This window comes from Pipra filicauda, unplaced genomic scaffold (genome assembly GCF_003945595.2).
Source record: "Pipra filicauda isolate LSUMZ 115617 unplaced genomic scaffold, ASM394559v2 scaffold82_size2718185_pilon, whole genome shotgun sequence".
NCBI lineage: Eukaryota > Metazoa > Chordata > Aves > Passeriformes > Pipridae > Pipra > Pipra filicauda.
This window is the reverse complement of record NW_024105009.1, coordinates 189,151-196,231: the sequence shown is the minus strand read 5'-3', so window position 1 is coordinate 196,231 and position 7,081 is coordinate 189,151.

Below are 7,081 nucleotides of genomic sequence, written 5' to 3'. Positions count from 1 at the left end.
TTGGTGTATACAGTTGGTCAAATGGTGAAAGATGCCCAAGAGAGAAAATGGGAACAGTTCTCCTATTTACAAAAGTTTTGTGTTTACAAAACTTTATTGTCCCATTCATAACAATTTTCCTGTAACTCCTTAACATGATCAGACCAATGCATCTGGAAGGAAAATTCCATTCCAGATGGACTGCAGCAAGTGGACTGTTCTCCAGGCTTTCATCTTTTTGTGTGTCAAGCTCTCAGAACCACAACAGAACATTTGTCCCCAAACACTTCTGATTTGTTCTTCCACGTTATTAACTACTGCATTTAGACCTCTGCTTCTTAATTCAGCATCAGCCTTTTTGTGATGGTTTATAACTAAGTAAGATAAGTTTACGAGAAATAAATCTATAGAAGAAAATATCAGGGCACGTAGAGACTGAAATACTGTGAACAAGATCTACCAGAGACGTTAGAAGAACTAACCACTGGGATTAATTTTTTGAAAATAGTTAATACAGCTGCATCAAATATCAAAACAATAACAGAGCAAAACCAGGAATACAGTCCTGAAAGGCACGGTGCTCTTCTCATAGAGCACTCCTGTTGGAATCAATGGTTCTTACAGATGATGAGGTTAACTGCTGAGACATAACGTTGCACATGTTATGGAGGGAAAATTAAAGAAAATATTCCCTTAATGGAGAGAATAAATACTTATCTTTGAAGAAGAAAGTAAGATTCAAAAAGTCTTGCCTTCCTTTGGTTTGGCACACAGGGAAGGAATTGTTTGTTGAGAATTTCCCAGAGGGGGTTGACTTTAGCCTCTCTTCTCATTTTGCCTCTGCAGAACAGACTGTGTCTGCAGGTACCACAATTACTCCCCTGCACTATCCCCTCACATTCACGACAGCCCAAATGAATAAAATTCATGTATTACAGCCTAGGCACACCTTTGTCTGGTGCAATGGACCTTTGTGTGGTTATTTTCCCTTTTCTGTACATCTGTAGCTCTTCCTACACTGTTTTGGTTACTTTTGCTCAAACCAGGGAGTGGGAAAAAGGGAAAAAAAAGGAGGGAAACTAATTTCTTTCCATCATCTCTCCAAACCAAAAAATTGTATATGGACTCCTATCTTTGGTTTTTAAATCCTTGTTGTTTCTACAGTCTCAAGTCTTCCCAACAAGCTTTATGTGTTAGATGATCTTAGAGCAGCTGTATTTTCATTGCTCCTTGCTCTGGACATCTCCCCATTCTCTGAATTAAGCCACATTCACACCAACCAACCAACCAACCAACCAACTAACCAGCGATGGGTAATAAAGCTCCATTGTTCTGGCTGTTGCAGCAGCAATTCTGATCAAGAAATCAATTAAATGTATACTTACCCTGTAGCTTTTTGCTATCAGCGATGCCATTCACAAGTTGTGTACACAATGAACTGCTTCACTGAACACTCACCATCAAAAAAAGATTAACCCTCAAAAATGTCTGCTCCAAGTGACAAGTTTCAAAACAAGTTGTTTTTTTTTTTAGTGTAAACTGCCTCCTTAAAGGAACATGAACATAACCTCATAGTTTTCTTACATTAAGGACATAAACTGCACTCACACTCTCAGCTGGTGCCTCTCTTGTGCAGGGAGTGTCATTTAATAAACAAATAAATAAAGCTGCTTATGTGTGTAAAATACAGTCTGTCTTAGGAACATAATTTCTAGTACTGTAATTCTGAACATCTCTCAAATACTCATGTCCAATACCTTAAAATAACATGTTGACCTATTTTTCAATAATAAAACTCTGCTCAAACATATTTCTAGCCTTAAAAAATGGCATCAGATTAAAATAAAATTAAATAAAGGTAAGAAACTATATTTCTTCTGTAATTAGCTCAAATAAAGAGGATGACTTTTTATCATATAAAACCCCACAAAGGTATATAAAGTCAGTCACAGTTCTCCTTTAACATTTTTCTAGCATTTTTTAAAAAATGGGTATGGGGTGTTTATATTATTATTAGTAGTAATAGTATTAAATTTATTGACTTTTTTGTTAAAAGAAAACCAAAACTAACAAGTACCATAACATTCAGGTGGTGCTTCGGTTGGAAACAGCATCAGACCTCAAATTAGCCCAGACCGAAATCTGAAAGACTTAAAAAGACTGAAGTCTCCTTCAGTTTTGTTTTCCATAATTGTGTTGCACAAAATAAGCTGGTGTAAGAGGTTGGGGGGAGGGGAAGAATCAGAGGCTCTTTGGCTGACTGGATGCGTTACATTAATTTCTTAATATGTGAAGGAGTGGATTACCCCTCTAACAGCAATGGGAAATTAGTTTCTTTATTTCTTCATTAAGACTGTGGGAGGGAAATTAATTTTCTACTCTGGTTTTCAAAATTAATTGAATATATCTTTATTAAAGTGATAAATATATACACATACTTTTTGGTTGAAAGAATTCTCTAAATTAATCCTAAACAGACATTTTCAAAGCAGTTTGGTAGTAGTACGTGGTTACTTTTTTGTCGTTTCATATTGTGATGTTATCAAAAAAATGCAAAAAAAGTGATCATGTAAACCCAATGTAATAAAGCTGTCTGTAGAAAAAAGTATCTGAAAACAGTTTTATAGAGTAATTTTTGTACCATTAAATAGCATATTGTTCAGCCTTCCTTTCTTCCTACTCAGTATTATTTTAGTACCTCTGTTATTGCAGCTTGTATCGTGTACCTAAGTGTCTGTGCTTTCATACATGTGCATCAAAAATGTCTTTTGGTTGCTCTAACAAGAAACCATAGCTTTAAAAACCATCATGGACTTTGCTTGAAGAATGCAGCAAAGCACCTTGAGGTGTCATCATGTGTATATTGGTACTTAGAGGAATTTACAAAGCATCCAAAAGCATTCCTATGCCTTCACAGTTTTTACATCTGTTTTTACTGTAAATCTATTTCATATGGGGCCCTTCCACCACTGCATCACAATATTCTTTTATTTTTATTCTTTAATACTCTTCTATGCAAAGTCAACAAACTCAAAGCGAGCTTATGCCAGTAGGATTTTTTAATTTAGGCTTCTCTTGCATAAATAGTATAATCATTTTATGTAACATCTTTCTTATCTAAAAAAAAAAAAATAAGTCATAAGCCTTTTCCTAGAGAACTTGGACACTTCAGCATTGGAAAAAAAACTACTGATGGCAATAATGATTCCACCACAGTGGAATCCAAGAGCTTATAACACAAGGAAAGTCAGATTTGTCAGTCCTTTAGAACCAGCAAGTCCTTCATGCACTTTTGGCCTAGAGGCTCAAAGGAGTAAGAAAATTCATAACAGATTAATAACAGAATCCTACAACTTAAATCTCCTTGTGCTTTCATTCCATTTCAAGTGCACTAAACAGGGAAAAAAATTTCTCATGCTTTGTTCAATGACAATTAGAAGTCCATGCTATCTCATGGGGCCTCTGCCCCCCTGCACAAATCAGTAAACATGGCCCAAACTGTATCAATAGAGACACAGGTTATTATAATTTCATCTTTTTTTTTATTTTTAAACTCAACTGGCCAACTTTTCGACTTCCAGCAACTTTCACATGAGCTACTGTGTTATTCTTCTCTTAAAGAAAATCTAATAAATAAATCAGAAGACATTTATTTCTGAAATTGCACTGCAGCTACTACAAACCCAACCTAATTGTAAGAGAATAAAAAGCTGGAAAACAGCAAGTAGTTAAACAATGAGGGGAAATTACAGCTGATCTCCTTAGTAGAAGTTAATAGGAAGTTCTTATTTGTTTTACTAAACAAACATCTTAATTGTAGACACAGAGAGCAGAGGAATTAAATATACAAGATTTATGTTGAACAAAAGCAAGACTGTCTCAAAAGCGTTCACACACCATGATTCAACCTACTTGCTTAATCCATTCCACTGACATAGCTCTGCTCTTTCAAAACTGCTGACAATGAAGTTGCAAAATGCAGCTGAGAGGAAGAGGTAGAACAAGTTCTTCACTTGCTTATGTAATTTATTGCATGATTAGTAACTTGTTAAGAAAAAAAAAATCTGAGTCCACACAGCATCATCGTGAATATGTTAGTAATAATTTACAAAGACAAAATAAGACGCATTCTTTGCCAAGGAAAGAATTTAACATTAATGCATAGAGATGTAAAAACAAACTTCAACTCTAACTCTCTTTTAGGGGAACAGAAAGAAGCAGAACAAAAGGAAGTCTGTATAAAAATTAAGTAGCAGACAAGATCTCAACTACCTCAAGAAATGAGGTAATGGTGAAATAATCAAAGAAAGCATGACCAAAGCCCCTCTTCCTTAAAGAAGAAAAATCTATGATCCACATCATAATTAAAATGGTTACTTTTGTTGTGGAAGCCCTTTCCAATGGTTTAGCATTTACCAAAACTGGAAGTCTGATATAGCCTTTTACCAATATTGCTGTTTTAATTGCTTAATGCATTCATGGAGGAGATTGCTGAAGGCCCTGCAATGCTCCATGTCACAAAAACTCCTTCTGTCACAGGTCTGACAGAACCCACCATATTATTTCCTTCTTCCAGTAATTTTTTGTTAAATTTACAAAAAATTGCTCCCCGAGAACAAGAATCAAGGAAACTCCGGAAGACTTTTCATATCCAACTCTACAATCTCCAGATAATTAAAAAAAAAAAAAAAAAAAAGAACACAAAAGAAAAAAAAGAATTTAATAGAAAGCATCCTTGATCCATCTTTTGCCGAGGCTCGGCAACCTTTTCCAATACACAACAATAGCTTTGCATGACTGGAACAACACGAGACTGTGGTTTTTTATCCTTGCCATTGTGCACGTTGCCCATCCATAAGTCAGCTGAGACTGGCATCGTGGGAATGCTGTGATACTTAGAACACAAGACCAATGACCAGACTTCTGATCCAAACTCATCTAGTTCTTCCTTAATCACGAGAGCTTCCCCTTCAGTAATGGCAGCACTGTTACAGGTGCCACAATGGCCACACAGCCTCCTACCTGCTCTTTATCAGCCACTGCACTGATTTAAGGGATCTAGTTTCATTTATCCAACAGTTTCTCCCTAGCCAAACTTCTCAGCAATGTTCCTTTTCCTGAGCTAAAGCAGAAGTCAAGGAATTGCTTTCTTGCCTGCCTAGAGAAACACAGATTATGTCCCGGAGAGGAAACACTCCCCAAGCATTAGTTTGCCATCCACTCTGAAATACTGATATAAATGTCAAGAATTGTATACACACCTGAGATGCTGTCACTAAAACTATTCTGTTGGAAACAAAGTGGGATCCATAAAGCAAAAAGAGGCAGAAGAATTTGTACCAGTACTTCTTGCTGGACTGGTCTTTGTAGGGAGATTGCTTACCTAAATTTTCTGCATATTTTCTTGGGCAGAATGACTATTTAGGCAGCCTGTCATCACTGATCTTAATAACATTTTTCAGAAAAACTTCTATCTAGTCTTCAAGGGTGTTTAGAATCAGTTTTTAGACCACAACAAAGAATGACTGCATCCTCAACAGAGCTTTACCTCACAAATGGGGCATTCTCTCATTTGGACTAAAAACACAAAAACTCTCACTGATTGCTTCCTCAAATTCAACAATATTCACTTTGTTTTTTATCTGGGTGTAACATCATAAGCCATTTTCCAGAAACTATAATCAATATAAATCAACATAAAAAAAACAGCACAATATCACACTATGCAGGGGAAAGAAAAAGTTAATGCCAATGTCTATTAAATTTGAAAAACAGTAAAAACATGATCTATTATCAACCCTAAAAATCATTCCATCTGCTTGGATTAAAGCACCTAAAATAAGCAGTTAAAGTTGGCTTCTACTCATCAACGAAAATAAGTTGAATTTTTAAGATTACATGTCTGAAGAAAACTTAAAAATCCCTTTATCACCTTAAGCCTTCAAGCAACCCTACCACAATCACAAACAAGTTCCTTGTGGATCAACCAAATACATACCAGATAGGAGCTGCCTGTATCACAGCAACAAACACAAAGTTTACAAATATGTCTCCACAGCTACCAAAATAAGAGCCAAGCATAACAGAAATATCAATATCTGCTGCATTAATGCACGTCAGAATCCTGCACCGCTCCTGCAGCTGAGCAAAATTAAAACACAGCCAAAGCTGTCAGTCTGCTCTTACCTTACTTTACCTACAAACAACTCAAAAGCTCGGTTTTGTTAGAAAATTGAACCTTTTCAAGACACAGCTCTGTCTTGTCTACTTTGACAACAGATCCTCAGCAGGAACATTCAGAATCACGAATGAAAGTAGAGCTGTAGGAGAAAGCTGAAAGGCCACCACCGAGCTCCCTCTAGTGTGAGCAGGGACAGGAAATCGTTTAGGTCCAAGATCTCAACTGCACAGAGAAATGGGCCACTGAGGCAAGAAAATAACACAACAGAAGTAGCTCAGGAGCTAAATAGGAGCCCCAGATCCCAGAAAGTTGGGGTAAGGGGGAAAAAATCAGGGGTTTTGCTCTATTGGAAGTCAGCATCACAGAATCAGAGGATGGTTGAGGTTGGAAGGGACCTCTGGAGGTTGGTCATCTAGTCCTCAGGTCCCCCCGTAGCAGGACCACCTACTGCCAGCTTTGAATATCTCCAAGGACAGAGACTCCACAACCTCCCTGGGCAGCTTGTGCCAGTCCTCATCATCTCAGTAAAAAAGTTTCCTTGTGTTCAGGAGGAACCTCCCAAGTTTCAGTTTGTACCTGTTGCCTCTGGTCCTGTCCCTGGGCACCACTGCAGAGAGCCTGGCTCCATCTGCTTTACATCCTCCCTTCATCAATGAGACTCCCACCTCTTGAGGCCAAGAACTTTTGTCCTTGCCCAGCGACCTTAAATACCAAACCCAACGAGGCTCATTTCACTAATCAAAAAGCAGCTCACCAAAACAAGACAAAACTGTACCAAGAGAAGCCAGAAGCAGAGTTTTATTACACTGCTAGAAGCCTTTGACATGATATTTTTTTACCCTGTGTAAATTTGGGAGCACGTTGTTTCAAATGAACCAACTTATGCTGACAGTTTTCCAGAGACCATTTCCTGGAATTCTC